This window comes from Lepisma saccharinum, chromosome 4, assembly GCF_977018435.1.
Source record: "Lepisma saccharinum chromosome 4, izLepSacc3.1, whole genome shotgun sequence".
NCBI classification, from domain to species: Eukaryota; Metazoa; Arthropoda; class Insecta; order Zygentoma; family Lepismatidae; genus Lepisma; species Lepisma saccharinum.
The window spans coordinates 27,772,196-27,793,868 of NC_139232.1; the positions used below are offsets into that span (position 1 = coordinate 27,772,196).

General features: G+C 38.5%; 1 protein-coding gene across 4 annotated transcripts in view; it reads right to left on the minus strand.

The window, feature by feature from the left end:
* Positions 1-21,673, minus strand: part of LOC145987119 (sodium-coupled monocarboxylate transporter 1-like) — a 138,010-nt gene that overhangs the window by 93,661 nt on the left and 22,676 nt on the right. Inside the window, exon 2 of one of the 4 annotated variants that reach the window (XM_083121605.1) lies at positions 19,581-19,697. The exons of 2 other annotated variants lie outside the window; for them this stretch is intronic. The gene's annotated coding sequence lies outside the window, so the exon portion shown is untranslated. Of the gene's footprint in view, positions 1-13,370; positions 13,478-19,580; positions 19,698-21,673 lie in introns of those variants that run through there. One more of the 4 variants, XM_083121606.1, reaches the window with a different exon arrangement.

Consider the following 21,673-nt stretch of genomic DNA (forward strand, 5'->3'; position numbering starts at 1 on the left):
TCTTTTAACAAGACTAACCCCATATGCTAATGAAATTATAGGTGATTATCAATGTGGATTTAAACGCAACAGATCAACTACAGATCAAATTTTTCACATCAGACAGACACTTGAAAAAAAGTGGGAATATAATCAAAATGTCCATCAGCTATTCATTGATTTCAAAAAAGCATATGATTCGGTCAAAAGAGATAAATTATATAATATATTAGTAGAGTTTGGAATACCTAAGAAGCTTGTTAGTATGATAAAAATATGCACCAGTGAAACAGAAAGTAAAATTCGTGTGGGTATTAATATGTCTGACAAATTTACAATTCATGATGGGTTAAAACAAGGAGATGCATTATCTCCATTGCTCTTTAATTTTGCCTTAGAATATGCTGTTAGGAAGGTAAATGAAACTAAAGAAGGACTAAAATTAAATGGTGTGACTCAGTTGTTAGCATATGCAGATGATGTAGACTTACTGGGGGATGATGTGAATACAATTAAGAATAATGCTAAAATATTTTTCAAAACTGCTAAAGAGATAGGTTTGGAAGTTAACAAAGAGAAAACTAAATATATGCTTACAGGCCGAAACCAAGTGTTAGGTAATAATCAAAATCTAATTATTGATAACAACTCGTTTGAACCAGTTTCCAAATTCAAATACTTAGGAGTAATATTAACAAATGAAAATTATATTAAAGAGGAAATAAAAAGTAGGCTTAATTCAGGAAATGCATGTTACTTCTCTCTTCATAAACTTTTGTCTTCTCGTTTAATATCTAAGAATCTAAAAGTTAAAATATACAAAACAGTAATTTTGCCTGTAGTATTATATGGGTGTGAAACTTGGTCCCTTACATTGAAAGAGGAACATAAATTGAGAGTATTTGAAAATAGGATCCTTAGGAAAATATTTGGACCTAAAAGGGATGAGGAGACAGGTGAGTGGAGAAGGTTACATAATTTAGAACTACATAATTTGTATTCATGTCCAGACATTATTAGAATAATTAAATCAAGAAGACTTAGGTGGGCAGGCCATGTGGCACGAATGGGAGAGGAAAGAGGAGTTTTCAGGATTCTTGTTGGGAAACCTGATGGTAAGAGACCAGTAGGAAGGCCAAGACGAAGATGGAGGGACAACGTCGAGATGGACCTAAGGGAAATCGGTAGGGATGGAAAAGAGTATATAGATCTTGCTCAAGATAGGGACAGATGGAAGGCCTGTGTTGCTGCAGCCATGAACCTTCGGGTTTAAGAAGGCTAGAGAGTTAGTTAGTTAGTTATGTTTGACGCCTCGTTTTGACGCTACTAGCCAACTTCCGTGGTGTAATTACACAGAGCGTTACGATGCCACGGGTCTCGGATTCGGATTCTGGGGTGTCCCTTCATCAATTTCATCATATCCAGAGGATCCAACTTAAGATAAATTTTTGGGGTAGCAAGGTAAATTTCTATTTGGGGGGGGGGAATGATCGGCATAAACAATACTCTATATATACATATACATATATGTAAATATACATAAAATTTGTCCTACGTTATTTTGAGGAGGCAGAAAGTGCCTTGCACACCTAAAGCCGGACCCTATGATCATATCACTCATCCTCATCGACACGATTAGCAAAAAATGGCACAAAATCGACGCTAATTAACAAAAATCGAATCAAATTGAAACTTATGAGTAGAGGAGACCAGGGTTCGTTGTGACAAAATGAGGATATATTTTCTTTCGCTTAACACTATTATTATTTTCACATTTTTTCATCTTAAATGTAAGCATATACGTTTAGCTATTACCATGATTTTTTTATATTTGTTCAAGTTACATCATAAGAAAAATATGTGCTAAAAAGTAAAAAGTGTTTTCTCACAAACATGCCCCGGTGTGGGGCTAGTTGGGACATGCCGGGGGCAAGTTGTGACAGTATCTAACCACTTCTGAATTACATACTAGTACATATTAGTATAGACAAATTACACATCATCACTGTGCAGTAAAAATAATTTCAATGATTAGATACATCATAAATTACACCATTAGGATGAAAAAGTTGCCTCGCCATCTGATTTACTAATTATAATTATTAATAAAGTGATATCTTTAACACCATATCAAGAAAATTATGGTGTAAGTCTTGTCTAATATAAAGATGTAATAATCGTTAACAACATAATAATACAATGAAATAATGAATTGTACAATTCAAGGTGCTTCATATTATGATCAACCAAGTCACAACTTTGACGGATATAATCAGGTTTTCCCTCAGTACAAGCATCACGCACCCACTGTTACACTCAATGCACTGGACTCACATCTACCGATATTTAGAAATGGAAATGGTTCCATACACACAAGTCAAAAACAATCATCATCATTATCTGAACTTTGAACGTCACATTTTCAGTACTTTTCTCTTTTTCACATAAATATCTGTAATTTGACGTTTTATACCACTGTTTGATCCTTTGGCAGTTCTGGCTGTTTCTTCTTGCAGGAGTAGCTATCAGTGAGTATTGCTGACACATGTTATTTGTTCTTGCTCGTTTCCTGGGCCCAGTTTTTGGAACAGGACGAAAGAACACGTGAAGATGGGACGATAAGATAAGCTTGATCTGATGTATTTGCTGTTTGGTGCTTGGCTACATCCACTGGAGAATTCTTGTCCGTAGCCCCTCACCAGTCAGTTCAAGTTACTATCCACTCCCTTTTATACAAATATTGAATATTACACTGGTCAACAACCAAAATGCGACATTACTGATATATACAATTTCTAGTCAATATTGGTCTCCTAAATTTGAAACTGTCGTTAAAAATCGCAATGGACTAATTATAATTGAGTTACAGGGCATTGTTGATTTGGAGAAGTTCCCTCTATATCGTATTGCATAGCTGTGAGAAGTAAATGTCGAGTTTTTCTTTTTTTATCTTATCTTTGTGGGGTGCCGACTTGTCAAAATTATTGGGGGGCTCTGATCACTGAAATAAATTAATGAATGACTCACTTCCTCCCTTCTTTAAAGTTTTGTCCTCATTGTTCGGAATCTCAGCCCCCCAGCGTTGATGGTCTAGAACATTTCAAATGCGTATTTAAAGTTAAGTTAACGTGGCACAATTCAGAGTAAACTTTACAAGAGAAGCAAAGTAATATATTAGATCCTCTTAAGCAAATTATTTTGGGGGCTCTGCCCTCACATCATTAACATTGGGGGGCTCGATCCCCCAAAGCCCCATGGAATCGGCGCCTTTGTCTTTGTTTATTTGTTGTAAGGAAAGGGGGAACTGTTCAATTCCAGCCACAAAACCTCTTTATTCATTGTTTTGTGAGGTGTTCATTTGTGCAGACGTGATTGTGGCTTTATAAAACTAAGTTGAGTGTGTGCATTTATCGAAGATCGTGTTTGCTTATTACGTGGTCCGTTTATGGTAAGGTTGGCATTTAATTAAATTGCTGAGTGATTTGGGAAAAAATGCCATGCAAATGCATTAACAATGCTAACAATTTCTGTTATGTTTTTGGTCAAATTGTGTTTTCTGGACAGCGGAGAAATATTACCCCTGCTGTAAGACAATAAATAGAATATGTATTTCGGTAAATACTGCAAATTCGGAGATGAAGATAAGACTTGGGTTCCACATTTCTGTTGCTACACGAATCTGCTGGACTGGTTGAATCACAGAATACCATCGATGCCATTTGCTATTCCCATGTTTTGGTTGGAGCCCACTAATCATACAGACGATTGTTTTTTTTTGTATGCTTCCACCAATACAACGTATGTCCAATACTAAAAAGAAGACAATTGTATTAAAAAATATTCGTTCTGCTACTTGTCCTGTCGGGCATAGTAATGAACTACCTGTTCCAACACCTCCTGAATCCTATTCCGTAGACTCACAAGACGAACCGTGCGATCCACAACCTTCCACATCTACAGATCCGGACTTTGGAGGTGATGTTAAACTTACAGAACAGCACAAGGTTAGCCAGAATGAAATGAATGATTTAGTGAGAGATCTTGAACTTTCAAAAGCCAAGGCAGAGCCATGGAGTTATTAGCCTCCAGACTTCAACAATGGCTAGTAATGTCAAGGTGTCATTTTATCGTGACCGTCAGAAAAAGTTGGAAGAATACTTTTCTACCGAAGGAGATCTGATATACTGCAGTGATATTAATTGTTTACTGGGGGCTATGGACATTAAGCACATCTGTGAAGAGTGGCGGTTGTTCATAGATCCATCGGTATTAAGTCTAAAAGCTATACTGCTTCATAACAGCAATCAATTGCCGTCAATCCCTATTGGTTATTCTGTGCAAAAGAAAGAATCGTATGATAGCCTAAAATTCCTCCTTCAATCAATTAAACACAACAACTACAAATGGAAAATATGTGCAGATATGAAAGTCATTGCTATTTTAACTGGACTCCAACAAGGCTATACCAAATATTGCTGTTTCCTCTGCGAATGGAATAGCAGAGACAGAGCTTCTCATTTCATTAAAAAGGATTGGCCATTACGTCAAAGTATGGAAACTGGAAATATGAATGTACAAAATGAACTCGTTGAATCTGAAAATATTATACTTCCTGCACTTCACATAAAGCTTGGACTGATCAAAAACTTTGTCAGAAAGTTGAATCGAAACTCTTTGGCATTCAAATATCTACTTAATAAATTTACAAAAATCAGTGAACAGAAGATCAAGGAATGAATTTTTGTGGGCCCTCAAATTCGTCAACTTCACCAGGATGAGATCTTCGAACACCTGCTAAGTGATGTTGAAAAAGGTGCATGGAGTTCTTTCAGAGAAGTCTTAAACAATTTCTTGGGAAACGAACGTGCTGAAGACTATGAAAAACTTGTAAATAATTTGGTTTCATCCTATCAAAAAATGGGTTGCAATATGTCCCTTAAATTCCATTTTCTACACTCTCATTTCAATTTCTTCCAGAAAAGTTGTGGGGAGGTAAGTGATGAACAAGGTGAACGCTTCCACCAACAAATATCTGTAATGGAGAAAAGATACCAAGGGAAATGGAGTACAGGAATGCTTGCCGACTATTGCTGGACAGTAACCAGGGATGATCCTGATCTTCACTATAAGAGGGAAGCAAAGAGGAAGCGGATTTAATCCCTCGTAAGTAGTAAAGAACAAACCATACACTAGTATAGAATAAAATATTTATTTTGTGATTAATGTAAAAACTTTGATTCATGAATTTACTTGGAAAAGGCAAATGGAAATGTACCCATGTTTTGTACTGTTCGTATAATACAGGTAAAGCGTAAAAGTCACATGCACACCAAGCAAACGTCATTCCACTAAGTTACAACATTGAGAAATCCGATTTTTCGACAATAGCTCGTATAATTCTTAAACCGGAAGTCGTGTGGCATTTTCATTGTCAGTTTCGTGTTCAGCATCATGGATTGATGAAGTAAAGTAAATTTTCATCCATGTCGCAAAAAAAATTAAAGAATTGGTGACCACTGTGTATCAGGGAGTGGCACAAGTCGATCCTTTTGCTGACTAGCATACTTCATCGTGGATGAGTGATGTGGTTCTTGTAGACCTACAGCAAAGTCCCCTGTACGATCTTCATTAAGTGATCACAACCTTCATTCTCCACCAAACTATCGGTTACATAGGATGGTATAAAAATCACTATCCGTGAATATGTCTCTGTTAAAAGGATATACCTGTGATTTGGAATCCAGCCTGAATATTTGTTGGATTTACACCAAGAGAAAATGCTACTTTTATAATGGAAGGAATGTCGTCAATGTTAATTCCAGAATTATTTTTCATCCACCCGTCACTAGCATTCGAAACACATTTCTGAAAAGAAGGGTCGACTCATCTGTCCAGAAGTTGTAATTAACGGGACTTGTGGCAGCGGCGGCCCTAGATTTAATCATCTAAGGGTGCTAAAGGGGTGCGGAATGAAATTTGGGAGGTGTGATGGTAAAAACAAAGAAAAAATAAATATGCATGCACGTTTCAACCGCTAAATCAAATACTAATCAACTTTTAGCAGGCATCTATGATAACATGCCAATGAAATTAATGAATAGTAGCAACTTTCTTCAGTTTCACTTGATTTTAGCACAACAACATGCATAGGCATTTGAAAGGTACATCTTGTTCAATGGAGGCCAATGACATACATGGACGACCGGAGGTTTTTTTTTCCAGAGAGAGGCAAGAACACCCGTCTCACTTCAGTACCTAACATTCGGTGCTCAATATGACGGCATGATATAATATGACACTGTAAGTGTTTTCGGTTGAACATAGGTTTTAAAAAGGAGTGCTGAAGGAGGTGCGGAAGAAAATTGAGGGTTACGCAAGCACCCTTTCTCGCCCCCCCTGGCGCCGCCCCTGCTTATGGGGTGGAAAACAGAGCAACATCTTTTTCTTTCGCATATTGAATTACTATCACCGAGACATGGAAATCGTGGTTGTTGAATAATAAAGAATAGGACACGATGTTGATTCGAGCCATGGGTTTGTTTCATAAAATGATTCATAAATCCCAAGAAGGAGATTTTTTTAAAAAAATGTGTATATATATATATAAATTGATTGAGTTGGTGTTTCGAGTCCACTTGATGCACAGTATGACTAATCGGGACTGGACCTACAGTTTAAAGTGGGATCCAAACCACTATGTGCCTTCACCGGGTATCGAACCCGGGACACCTTGATTACAAGGCGACGACGCTGCCACTGCGCTTCCGGGGAGGCCCTAAATATATATATAAAGTATAGAACTGCTATGCACACAGAGCACTTAACAGTTAGCCTACTGCATGGGAATTAAGTTTTAAATAACTTAGCTCAAGTATCTAATGGAGTTAGTTGAGACAAACGAGGTTGGTTGTGACAGCTGTCACAACGTTCAGCTTACTTTTCTCACAACTAGCCCCGTATGTACTTTGTCACTTCAATATCAAGTTCAAGTTTAAATTTACACCAAAATCTCTCACATACTGACTATAATACTATAATTCTCAGGATATATTACTGCTGCTTGAGGTTACATTGAAAACTAGAAAATAAATAATATTTAGCAGAGAAATTAGCTAAAAATTCCAAGGAAAAAAACACTTACCTAACTCTTCTCTGGCAAGAAGCACACAACTGGCAAATAATGGATAAGAAATGCACGTGCCAATGAGCCACCAGTGTCAACAACAAATGAATATCACTAATAGTTTCCACGAAACAGTGCTTGTTACAACGAACCCCCGTTACAACCAACACCGGTCTCCTAATCGAAAGACGGAATATTATTCAGGATATGTGTACCCAGGGTATATGCAACCACCCAACACAGGATCACAATTGACAATAATGATTCACTTTGTAATTACTGTAAACCAAATATAAGAATCAGGTAAATATCCGCTTAGCGTGTCTGTTTTCAGGAAAGTACAAAGGTTGAGTCATTACGTTAAAGGAAATTGTCCCGCATTCTTACATTCTCGTTATAAATATCCTGGTTACCTTTAATTCAAGCAAGACTGCTTTCGTTTAACCCTGGGGAAATTCATTGTTGACCTTACATAATGCTACATCGGACATGCCGTTCGAGGGTTTTAGAAATGTCAATTATCTCGTGTTTTCATTTGCGAACGTGAGCGCGGGAGGCATTCACAGTGTATTCAAGCGCTGTCAACGTAGTTCTTCGTGCCTTCGTCGATTGTTTCTTCCTTGTCTGAGAGCTCAGAAAATTCGTTCGTGATATCTTCGCAAGAGAACTTGCGCAAACGTTGATTACTCGTATCCGACCACGAAAGCGAGCTCATAATTAGCAATTGTGAATGGTCAAGGATAAATGCTAACTTGCTAATTACAGAACGTGAGTTATCGTAGTGTTCGAATCATTCTTCCCATTCATAATGGCAGCAATTGGGTCCAAAACTATTAGCGTCGTCGCCTTGTAATCAAGGGGTCTCGGGTTCGATGCCCGGTGGAGGCACATAGTGGTTCGGATCCCACTTTAAACTGTAGGTCCAGTCCCGATTAGCCTTACTGTGCATACAGTGGACTTAAAACACCAACTCAATCAATCAATCAATCCAAAACTAGGGAGCAAGGTGCCAAAACTGGGGGCATGTGGGAGGGGGGAAGAACACTTTACTTTCCCTTGGTAGATAAAGTTTTGCATAGTGCGGGGGCAAAAGTGGCAAAGTGTGTGCTGCTCCCCCAAACTGCTCCCCCAAATCGCCGATACTGATAATGATAAAATTAACCTTTTGATTACGATGTTACCATGTACGCCGCCAGATTTTTTGTGGACCTCTTCAATATCGTAGTGGTAACGCAGTGGCCTAGTAATACTAGGGACTCCTGGTTCGGTTCCCTGAAGTAAATGGTGGTTATATTTTTCCATAAACTTTTACACCCCTCGCTCAAGAAAAATCTTTGGATGTTAGAGAATAAACTTTGGTCATGAAGTTCACATTGTATGACCTCTGACATGCAAACATCATTTATATATTTCTGAAAACTCACAAAGTTATTTATTGAAGCATTACTCTATAGAGAGTGGAACATGACCTTCTTTGTGCATTTTATACTTAGTTCTTTGAGCTAAATAACTTTTCCTCCTTGGAAATTGACTGAACTCTAGTTGTGCTACCGAATATTATAAATTTTGAAATTTGATGTTGTGATGCCCTGTCTTGTTCATATCAAGTAGTTGAAAGACCTGTGGTATTTGTTTAAAAACTTTCTTTCTTTATGTTTAGAGCTTACGTAGTGTGCTATTGTTTGCCATTTTCTGCTTTTCTTAGAAGCGAAAGCATGTAACGCGATTTAGTATGAACGTACGCGTATTTAAGCAAATAACGAGAGCGAAATATTGTTTTTCTTTGGGTTTTTCCACACCCAAATATATAAATTCGGTTTATATTTTAACTCTTTAAAGGATCAACAATATGTTCTAGAGGGCAATTTACTAATTTATTGCCAATAAAAGCAATGATTTGGAAAGCATTTAATAAAAGTATACTTGGTAATTTCTAGCAATAAATTTTAGGTTAGGAGAGATGTCACTACCAGACAGTGCCCAATACCAGATCGCAGAGGTTTAAGCATTCCTATGTTAGACAGCAGTCACACTTAGTAGTAATAGACTTGAGAAAAACAACCGAATGTCGTCTTAGTGCCGTTTGATATTTGCCCTTGCCAATTCGGAGAAATTCGTTGAGAAGTACACGACACCTGGTATGCACTACACACTTAACGTTTACCCCATTAGTTGACCCTCATCTTATTGCAGATTGATTCAATGTGATTAGACAATACGATAATGAGCTGACATTAAGAAATTATTTCTTCTAACCTCTTGCGTGGCTCTAGTACCGGACACTAGCTGTGTTCCCAATACAGGAGAGAAAAAAAATTCCCGTGACTAGCATAATAATAACGTAATTTTCTTTCAGAAGTTTGTTTATCTGAATAGGATTGATTGATTTGGTGTTTTAAGTCCACTTTATGCACAGTAAGGCTAATCGGGACTGGACCTGCAGTTTAAAATGGGATCCGAACCACTATGTGCCTTCACCGTGTATCGAACCCGGGAACCCTTGGTAGCGACGACGCTACCACTGCGCTATCGGCGAGCCCCTATCTGAATAGGAGTACGTGTAGAAGCAGTAGGGTGCTCAATGCGAGTTGTTGAGAGCCATGTTCCCCATTTGGTCCAGCATTCCTTAAAAAAAGAAGAAGAAACAGAAAAAGAAGAAAATGAAGAAGAAGAACGTCAAGGGCAGGAAAAGTTGGCAAAATGAGCACTGACTATTAAAAAAAAAAAAGCATACATAGGGAATGCTTCTTCTCAAAAATCCTGGGCACGCCACTGTGTAGAAGGAAAACGAAATGAAGAAAACATGGAAAGCCTAATGTGCTGATGGGAAAAATCAGTGTCAGGGATCCATTGCAGAGATAAACAAAAGGCTATTGCTATAATTTCCCAACGAAAGGCGGTTCAGAGCGCCACCCACACACATGGAATGTTCTGCACGGCGATTTGGAGCGTCAATGGAACAGAAGTCAATCTTAGAGAACAACTTCTCTAAAAAGAAAGCATCTGCATCTTAAACTACATCATGATGATCTGTGGAACTTTTGAAGACTGGGTGCAATGTTGCACTTGTGGTGGTTGTACCGACAGTATAAGCAGGCAAGTGTCTAGAACTACATTTTGAAGGGGGGATTCAAACCAAGGGTCTCACATGTAATAGTAGTAGTAGTAGTAACGTTTATAATCAATGGTTTAATAAAATTAAAATAGGTAAATTAATAGTTATTATTGTTGTTATTATTGCAATAACAGATAAAAAGAAGCATGTATACATTATCTGGAGATAAGATCACTAAAGCGGCTCCAGGGCTCACCCAGCCTCAAATCAATGAGTACCTGGGGGCAACCCTGGTTGGTAAAGGCGGCCGGAGCATGGTGCTGATTACGTCACCTCCAAAATGAACTAAATCGAGAATGTATGGGGTCCTACCCCCACAGTTTCTAAATGTACATTCATAGCACGGTGCTATATGCACTTGGAACATTTGTATAAAAACAGCTGCCCTGACAAAGAAATTAGTGTCAATAATTTTTTTAATGGAATTATTGAATAACGTAACGTCCAGCTGATGAAAAGTAAAGCTGCTGATCATTATTTTTATGTGTATTTTTATTAGTAGTAGTGATAAGCATGAATCACAGGCACTGTTAACGCAAAGCTGAATATTTAAAATCTAATCCTTACCTCCGTTGAGGTTCTGTGGGAATAAAGCAACTTTGTATTATAAAACAGAACAAGTATTTTGCTTATTTAATTTTGTACTTGGTTAGTCTTTGGAGGAGAGTGCTGAGTCCCTGAACCTCCTAAATACATACTTGAGTATATTATATGTTATTTGGGTAACATCTATTTAAATTCCTATTGATGGCATAGCTCATGAATGTAAAACGTGTTGAAATGATCTCCTTAAAGTAAGTAAATATCCATAATTTTATAACATGAATTCACCTTATTGTATGTATTCACCTTTTTGTTAATTTCGCTGTATTTAAAGGAAAATGTCTTATACTGGAAGCACTTTTTGGAGCAACACAATTTGCAACACTTTGGAAAGACAAAGTCACTGAATCAAACACAAGTTACCTTGAACTTTTGTCTTTGTACAAACTTATCACTAATATTGTCAGTTTCTTGATTTATACTTTCAGGTAAAATTTTATGTAAGAGCTTCCGTTACGCAACTGAACTAATGGCAGTCTAATAACAGTTTTTCTGCCGACGATGACTGTGCGAAGAACCGAGATTATTTTCTGGTTGTTTACGTAAGACGAAGTTCTGTGGATGATGAATGACCGGCTCTCGTTGGCTTCCAGTGTAACGGGTCAGGGTCGTCATTCTGACAACTAGCCTGTCACTTCCTAGGAGGAGAACTTAGCAGGCTTTCCGGCTTTCGAATCCAGCAGCAGATCACCCAGTGCATTGGCGGATTCAATGGGAGGGGTTCGGAGGCACATGCCCCTTCTAATTCAGAAAGTATTGATAACATTATACAGGGTGAGTCAAAAGTCCCTGACTACCCCTTATAAAATGAAAGGGAGTGTAGATTACATCAATTGGTCATGGTAGTAATATACTAGGCAAGGGGGAAACTTTCTGGTGAATGTTATGACAACGTCCGCCATCTTGGATTCAACTTAATTTCTTTAAATGGGAAGGGGGACACGTGAGGTATGGTGTTAGGCTAGAATTTTACCAGGAATTCAGTGGTGAAGTCAGATTTATGAAAACTTTAATGATGGAAGTTATGGGCATATGGAAGTTACACACTGTGATCAATATGCTGTCCTTCTTGTTTTATGCACATGTTGAGACGGTTCTCCGATGTTATATGGACACGAAGCAAGGGCATGGAGGTGTGATTTGTGCACATGCATCCAGTATTCCGAATCTTTTCGGCATACACGATTGACTTCAAATGACCCCACAGGTAAAAATCGAGTGATCTGGTAATCGGGGAGGCCATTCCACTGGCCCACGTCGACCAATCCATCGACCAGGGAAGTGGAGGTCCAAATAGTGACGAATCTGACCCCCATAATGAGGTGGTGTCCCATCCTGATGGAAATATGAGGGGAAGCTGCCATCCTCGTCAAAACTAACGGAAAAATGAGTTCTTGTAACAACTGCAAGTAGCCCTCTGCATATAAATTGTCATGAATGAAGAATGGGCCAATGACACGTGTCCTCCAGATCCCGGCCCACACCATAACCTTCCCAGCACCACGACATTGCACAAACATTCGACGTGTGCTGCGCTGCCGAGACTTGGCAAACGATGCTAGCTAGCACTGCCGTAACTGTTCCTTCGTCACTGGCAGTTCTGGGCCTACCAGATCGTGGCCTGTCCTGGATTGTACCGCTGTCTTCGAACCTGATCAGCAATTGGAGCACTGTTACGTGCAACACTGGGTTCCGTTAAGGGTCCCGTTCGTTGAAATCACGAGCTAAAGCACGGGCAATTCTGCTCCCCCCTTCCCACAGCTTGATTATCTGGATTCGTTCGGCCTTGGTCAATGGCATGGTTCAGCACTTGCAAATGATACGTAATTATCACTTTCATATGCCCATAACTTGCTTATCATTAAAGTTTCATAAATCTGACTTCACCACTGAATTCCTGGTGAAATTCTAGCCCAAAACCATACCCAACATGTCCCCTTTCCATTTAAAGAAATGAAGGTGAATCCAAGATGGCGGACGTTGTCATGATATGTACCAAAAAAGTTTCCCCCTACGCCTAACATACGTATTACTACCATGATTAATTGCTGCAATCTACACTCCCTTATATTTTATAAGGGGTGGTCAGGGACTTTTGACTCACCCTGTATTATGCAGGGTGAGGCAAAAGTCAGGTTACATTGGTGAATGGTCAGCACGGTCGCCAGACCTAGAACCTTTGGATTTTTACTTGAGGGGGCACGAAAAGGCCATCGTGTACGGTAAGAAATTTTACAGCCTAGACCACCTAAAAGAAAGAATCACAGCCACCATCTCCGAAATCACCATCACCACACTAGGAGATGTGTCTGGGATTGAAGCATGCATTCCAACAGATGATGCGTATATTGAACACGTAACCTTTACATATAATTCATGCGTATATTATTAAGCAAGTATTTGTTTTCCTATATAACCTGACTTTTGCTTCACCCTGTACAACGAACAAAAGATATTCGAGTAATCCTTATCCCGATAGTAGATTGATTGTTTGATTTGTTGTTTTAAGTCAACTTTATTCTCTGATAGGCTAATCGAGACTGTACTTACAGTTGAAAGTGGGATCCAAACCAATGTGTACTTTGCCTCCACCGGATATCGGGAACTCGGGACGCCTTGATTGCAAGGCGGCGACGTTACCACTACGCCATCGGGGAGGTTCTCCATATAGAATAAAACAACGTTTTGCACAAATACATTAACCGGGATTAGGTTTACTAGACACTTAAATAAGCCAACATCGAAAATCGAATCTTGGGCTTGTTGGGAACAAGGCAATAACGTTAACTGATGGACACAAATCGAAGACATTCAAGGTAAAATATTTCCAATATTTCCGACACTTTCGCTTGAGGAAGTGAATTCTAAAACGTATCCCTTTCTGTAATCATTGTTAATACAAACAACAGACTATTTCTATTTCTAAAAAATCTAGAAATTTCATCGCCCTATAATCAAAGGGTCCTGGGTTAGCTTTCTGGTGGAATTTCGGATTCCACTTTGAAGGTAAAGTATCGATTGATTTACCTGACAACAAATTGCACCGAAAGCGAATCCTTGTAATGGATATTTTCACTAAATCTTAGTTACAGCAATTTTAAAAAGTACGCCATAGAAAAATAACTCCTGCAAGTTCTCGCGTCTCTCTACGTTCAATTTAAGGCAAAAATGAAACTTCCAAAGTTGCGCTCAAAACACGATCCGCCATGTTGATAGCCTACGTCATGTATTCGTAGCTGGTTTTTCGTCGGCTATTCGCAACGTGTGCGGCAGGTTTCCGATCTGTACAGATATAAATAATGGAAGAAGGAGTATAGTGGAAGAGAAAGCTATGCTTTTTAGTGACTCTTCTATTAAATATTCCTGCCGTCTTAATGTAATGTGACCCTTCCAGAAGAAAACAATGTAGATCCGCCTTTAAAGCAGTGTCTGCTGTCTTGGTTTTTGCGTTTTCTTTGCCATCGGTTACGTGCCGAATCGTGTGAATCTGGCCGTCTGAAGCACAGAATTTTATTCGGAGGCTCAACGGTGGACTTAATATTTTCATTTAGGTTCTGCTTCGGTGATCATGGCTGCTAAATATTCTTTCTCCCAGTCATTTTCCTTCTTTCTCTCTTTCTAAGTTTCTCTTCTTATGTTTCTCCTTCCCTTCCTCTGTTTCTCTATCTCTTTCTTCTTTGCCGACCTCCGTGATGGAGCGGTTAACACAGCGCGCTACGATGCCAGACGTCCCGGGCATGAGTGTTATTTTTGAAGTGTCCTCATTAATTTCATCATAGCTCATCCTCATCGTCGCGATTAGCCAAAAGTGTCAGATTAAGAGGTGCGAAATTACCTAATTCAATCAATCAATTAATCATAGCAAAATCCAGGTCAAATCACAGGTACTTCCTCCATTTTGCTTAAGCAGACATTGATTCTGACTCCCTACAGTCTCCCCCAGTTATCTCTGGAGCAAGGCCGTGCATAGCGGCAGAGAAGGGGAAAATCGAGTGGGCAGAGCGAAGCAGTACACGCTGCTGTGAAGGCTTGTAACTGCAGTCGCTCCTCCTCCACATGCAATCTCATTGCCCTCTCACTTGTTTATTGGTGGAGCCGTCTCGCGTAACTACTTGCGCAGAGACCTACCTGTTTTCGTTAGCTTGTTCCAGAGATAGTTGGGACAGAGTATAGAAATAACTTCAAATAGCTGCCTGTGCACATGCTCTTCTCTTATGGACAGCGAATGAAAATTTCATACGAGTAATTTCATTTCAATGAAAATATATTACATTTATAATTATAAGGGACTCAAATAGATAAATCTAGCCTCCCTAAACTCAACGTAAATGATACATACGCATCTGCCCTTCTCTACTACTGTTAAAACCCGCGATCGGTCGCGCTCACTCGAGTCACGTCATCGGTCGCGGGTGAGCGCGGCGCTCACACTTGCTTTTCAGGCATATTTCACCGTATTTTATTCTTTTAAAAATTTATTTTTGTACTTGTAATTATCTGTTTATTATAATCCTTCTTATTCATTACATTTTTGTTTCAAAATGTTTATTTGTTTTCAAACAGCGTAGTACAGCGTCGAAGCCAACAAGTCTCAGCGTGAACAAAAAGCGCATTTCCTCTCCAGAAATCTGATATGATATAAAATCACTGCGACACTTTTCGAATTTTCTATTCACGACAAGAACATATAGGTACGAAAACTCACTAGAAACAGGATAGACCTATTGACTAAATAATGCACAAATGTAATATATATATATATATATATATATATATATATATATATATATATATATATATATATATATATATATAACATAATCGGTCGCGTGTGAGCTCCTAGCGCACACTGACAACACTATTTTCACAATAATGGTCTTTCTAATAATGCAGTTTACGTCATCTCATAAAAATGTGATCAGGTCGCTCGTGAAACTCTAAAAGTCAGCTAGAGAGCACCACAGGCCAATATTTTAAATGCTGTTAAAATGGCACTTCATTAAAATTTAAAGTGACCGATCGCCGGTTAAGAATCTGTGTGTGATATTCAACCACCATCTCACCTGAGCAGAGCACGTTAACTCGGTATCTAGAAGAGCTTTCGGTGCATTGCATTCACTCTATCGGCTCAAAAACTTCCTTCCTGGACTCATAAAAAGTAAACTGGTCCAGTCTCTTGTCCTTCCCATTGTTGACTATTGCGACATTGCTTTCTTGCATGTCAAGCTAAACGACTGCAGCGAATTCAAAATGCCTGCATTCGTTTCGTTTTCGACCTAAAATATTCAGAGCATTTGACACCGTACTTTGCGAATGTCGAGTGGCTTAAATTAAGCGATAAACGTAATTTTCTTAAGTTAATTTTACTGTACAAAATCCTCCAAATAAAAGACCCGCAATATCTCTACACCCGTTTTCAACATCTATCCGACTTTCACAGCCGCAACACCAGATCGCGCGAAAGGTCTCTGCTCTCCATTCCACTCCACAAATCCAACTTTTATGGAAATTATTTTACTGTTACCTCAGCAGGCCTTTGGAACAAGTTGCCACCTGAAATTCACGTCTCTTCGTCGATTGCGACGTTCAAAAAATTGTTCAAGTTACACATATTATATAATGAAAATTAAATGTTTGACTTACCTAATAAAGTGGCGGGTGCATAGAATGATACATAGAAGGACGTAAGGCACAAAAATGATTTAACGTAAGAGTTAAGATGAATTATTGTCAAAGTTTGGACTGTGTTTATGTAAGTGTAATGTTGGACTGTGCTTAAGTAAGTGTAATGTTATGTATTTGTTTCTACAGTCACGGACACTCCTGGGTTGTAACTAGACGTCGGATTTTAGGTTTTTAACCTATTTTTTCCTTTGCAGGTATGTAAGAAATAACAAATGACGTCAGCGTTTTATTAAAAAAAAGAAACATCTGATGAAGTTTTATAGTGCCTAAAATAACCTATTTTGCTTGTTAGAACCTATTTTTGGTTTATGCGCCTAAATGAAACCCTTTTTTTAGGTTTATATATATATATTAAGGTTTTTTAGGAGTTTTATGTCTCGCAGAGGCATTTTCTGAAACATATTTTCTGTCAATTTCCATTCCTTTACTTTCCAGGCAGCTTTCTCTTCCTTTCCTTCTTCGATAAAAATAATAACTAAACTGTGAAAAGCATCAGGCCATTTATATGTATAAATTCAATGAGAATTGGATTAATAAAAGTTGGATAATTCACGGATAATCCCGGAATTCAAGGAATTCCCAGTGACTAGCCACCCTGGTATTGTGCAGCAAATCATAGATACTTAATTCTTTCTTGAGATCAACAAGTAACTTTTGCTAACAACACAAATATAGGATTACAATAATTTATGGATAATTTTGAAAGTGATGTATGCAAATGAAAATTTGGTTAGAAAATTAATATTTGGTTGTTACATATAGCTATTAAAATTTCTTATGGTTGTTTTGAAATTTTGTTTTTGAAGATGTAAAAATAAGTATTTTTCAGGAATTTTGAAGCATTTTAAGTTTCTTTTGGAACCTACTTCAGGATTTTTCGTGCCTAATTTAAGACTTTTTGATCCTATTATAGGATTTCTAGAACCTATTTTGGGATTTTTAGGAACCTAAAATCACACTTTTTAGAACCTAAAAATCCGAGGTCTAGTTGTAACATTTCCATTAAATTTCAATGGAATCGTTCCAACCCAGAAGTGTCCGTGACTGTACGTGTGTATGTGTAAGGGCAAAAATATGTATGTGTGAGTGTGAGTGTTTGTGCCCGTATCTATTGGTTAGATTACCATTCTTATATTAATTTTTCTTTGTATTTTTTTATTTCTCTGTAATTTTTATATATTTTTTTCTTTCTTTCTTTTTTCAATATTTCAATATTCCACATTCACATTTTTTTTGTAAACATGGTCAAGTGGACGAAAAGGCTCCACAGCTTTGCCGTGTAAAAGAAGACGAAATAAATCAATAAATAACTAATTACACTGTTACGAGGTCGTTCGTTAATAGAAGGACAGAACTTCAAATTCATTAACTTTTTAGATTTAGTAGCTTTGAGGAAGGGGGTGGGAGGGGGGACGCTAGCTTTTCCATTCCTGCACGGTCTTCGCTTGAGCTCACTTTCAAACGTTTCAAACATATGTTCCAAAAATCATAATTAGTATTAGTGATCTACATTTTAAAATTTTGAATGCCAGTTTGCAGGTACTACACAACTGGGCCATTGCAGTGAGACACGAAGAGTTTACCGTATGTCGTGCTTATGAAACAGAAGATATTTGTTTATCTTTTCCTAACGGTTCCCCTGACCTTGAAAATTACATCGTGCGGTCATGGAAACGTTGTACGCAACTTGTGCGACACGCAAGACGTTCATTTATGCGTTCGCTGGAGTAAACGAACTTGGAAAAATTGACCCACTCACTACTCTGAGTTCAACTTGAAACGAACTTGTTATCTTTTCGTTTCTGGCCCTCGTTGTTATTAATCAAACCTTTACTTTGTTTTTCGTGATCATTCTTGAATTCTGCTTAGGTGTTAATAACATGAAAATATCACACTATTCAACGCAACGTTCTCAACAACACGTAATTCGAATCTGTGTTCAAATCTAAGACTCGTGTGTATGCTATAACATGAATATTTCTAACTTCCATTACTAACACTTTAACATTCCTAAATCCAAAGGTTCATTGCTGCAGCGACACACCAAGATCAGGTCGATCTTAACTAGTGGCGGCGATTAGACGGGGGCGTAAGGGGCAGTTGCCTCCCACTTTCTGTCACTTTTGCCCTTGCATTATGCTAAACCTTTTCTACCAAGGAAAAAGTAAACTCTCCTTGCTCAGCAGTTTAGACACCCCCGGTCTGTTTTGCAATCCAATCGACGCCACTGATCTTGACCATTCTTCTTTAATTCCCTCCCGTCTCCCACCTTCGACTCCACCTTTATTTTTGTCCTTTCAGAACATAGGCATCGTTTAGTCCATTGAATAAAGGGGAGAAAAGTCGAATGTCGAAAGTAATTCCGTAAAATCTAAAATGTGAATTTTGGCCACTTCTTCGACTACTAGTAGGAGCGCAAATGCTAAAAATCTCCGCCCCTCCTATGGTGTTTTCTACCCAGCGCCCCTCCCCCACTCAAGCCACAGATTGTCAGACTAGTTCCTGACCTATATCTCCGTAACTAATGGTAATGGACATACGCATATAACATTATGGAACAGCCATTTTGTATCCTCTGTAGGTGTTTTTATCTAATTTCGGCATGCAGATTTCGTATTTGCTACTCATTTTTCTTTGTTCAGTGACACGGTGGACTGTGCTGTGATAAAATATGTCGACTGAAAGAACCTCTTAGCTGTGTATATCACCCTAACACATTCTGTTACATTTCTGACCAATGGACTCCAAAATTGTAATGTAAAAATATCACACATTGTGTAAAGATAGTGCACCGACTGTACTACTTTGGATGTCACTGGGAGATCAAGACCGCCCACGTGCCTCACATGGTACATGTCATACTTGTACTGTAACACTAAGAGGAAAAGAGAATGGTTGAATGGAATTCATGAAATGCCTTTTATATTGCTGCTTTTCTCAACTACATATCTCTCTCTGTGACGGTGGCACATAGTGGCTCGGATACCACTTTAAACTGTAGGTCCAGTCCCATTAGCCTTACTGTGCACAAAGTGGACTTAAAAAAACACCAACTCACCAAAAACACCAACTCACCAAAAACACCAACTCTCTCTGTGAGGCGGGATACGGCTTATACAGCTACCAAAACAAAATACAGAAGCCGCTTAAATGCAGAACCAGACATTCGCCTGCAATTATCATCAATTGAACCTGAAATAAGAAAACAGTGCAAAAAAATGTAACCACAGGTGCCTCATTAAACGTTTAGTCTATACGTTATTTTATGAAACTTATTGTTGCTCTCACCAACAATGTAAAATCTATTGAAACGCAAATGGTTTGATTTATTGAACTTTGGAAGAACATATATGTATGGCCAAGTTTTGATAATATCATCTGTATTGGTGGTATTTGAGAATAAATTGAGTATTATGGTAAATTTCAAAGTTTTTAAAATATAATTTCATTGTGCAATTGTTTAGATATCTCTTTACTTTACATTCCCTTACTATCTACCCCCTCTTCCTCCGTTCCGTAACATTCCTTCTAAACACCATTAGGCTAGTCAAGTCAACAAAGGATGATTTTGGGGTCCAATAAGGAAATAAAATCGGGGAAAGCTGGAACAAATTTTATTATCTTCCAAGAAGGGTTCATAATAACATATTAATTTTGCACCCCTGTACCACACCAGATTTGGCTGCCATCTTTGTAAAATGGCGTACAAAATCAGTTTTTTGCAAATATCTAGCTTGGAAAGCACTTAACAGCAAAAGAGGTCATGACAGAAAATAATTTACATAAAATTTTCTAAAAAACATGTTCTGTCCATTTTTCTTCTAGGAAGCACCGTTAGGACGTTAATGGAGCTACAAATTTCACTAATTTTTTTCCACTCCATTTTGCAAGAGCGAAAGACAAGGAAATGTTTTTACAAGGTAACTTGAGGGCTTATTTCTTATTAAAATACCTAATCTAAATGTATCAGCCGCGGTAGCCCAGTCCTGTCAACATCCGTGGCGGAGTGGTTAGCACAGCGCGCTGTAATGCCAGAGATCTCGGGTTCGAATCCCGGCTGGATGTTTGTGTATGTCCGTAATGAGAAAAACCGAGAATATTAGTAAAACGTGATATGTGTAAAAATTGAGAAAATGGTGAATGACGGGAAATACTACCGCGTAGGGATATTCTTAAAAAAAAGTCGTTAGGGCGTCTGACTATCATGCAGGAGACCTGGTTTCGTTCCGACGGGGGAGAACGGAGATTTTTTCCACCTGTTCAAGTGGTTCTGGCGCACATCCAGAGTCGTATAAAGTGGGTACCTGGAGGAAACTCTGAGGTGTAAAGGCGGCCAGGGGCATGGTGCTGATCACATGACCCTCAACTTCGCCCGTGCTCAATAAAGTGTGGAGCCCTAGCTCCACAACCCCTATACGCCTTTATGGCGTGATGCAAAGTACAAGGGAGCACTTTAATTTATCTTTTTATACTTTTTTTATTCTAAATGTTCTAACAACTTTTCTTGAAAATGTGTTTTCAAGTGGTAATATATGTATGTTAATTAAACAATGATTTTGCAATATTTAATATAAAACAAATGAACATAATGTCTGTATTTCTGCTACTGTCAGAAACCAAACCATCCCTTGTCTTCAACTAGCAAGAATTATTGTAAGTACATATGAACAAGATCATCACAGTTGTCCTGAGCTTTCAGATGGAAGCGAAAGCTACAGGCCACAATCTACACAAGGATTTCAAACCGAAGTGATGACACGGCCTACTTTAGTCTAAAGGAAAACATTCACTGTGTATGTGTGAATAACAAAGTGCAAAGATGCGTGCTATTGAGAACGTGGTCCAGCTTGTCGTATAGTTTCAAATTGAAAAGTTGCATTTATTTCTTAAGATTAGCTTCCAAGAGACACGTGCTGCTTCCATCTGAAAGCTTCCTTCCTCTTCTACATTCTGTCCCGGAAATCCCCCGGAGAGAGCGAATGAATGCAGGTGTCTTGTGCAGGTAGTAACTTGAGAATACTCGACCAATAAACGCGTGAGACGGAACAGAATTGCACGGCCTTGCTCCAGAGATTCCCTGGACAGAGTATAGAGCAGTGTCAAGTTTTGAACAAGTTAATCTTTGCAATTAGCTTTTCTACCACTTTTGGTTCATCACGAAGATGGGA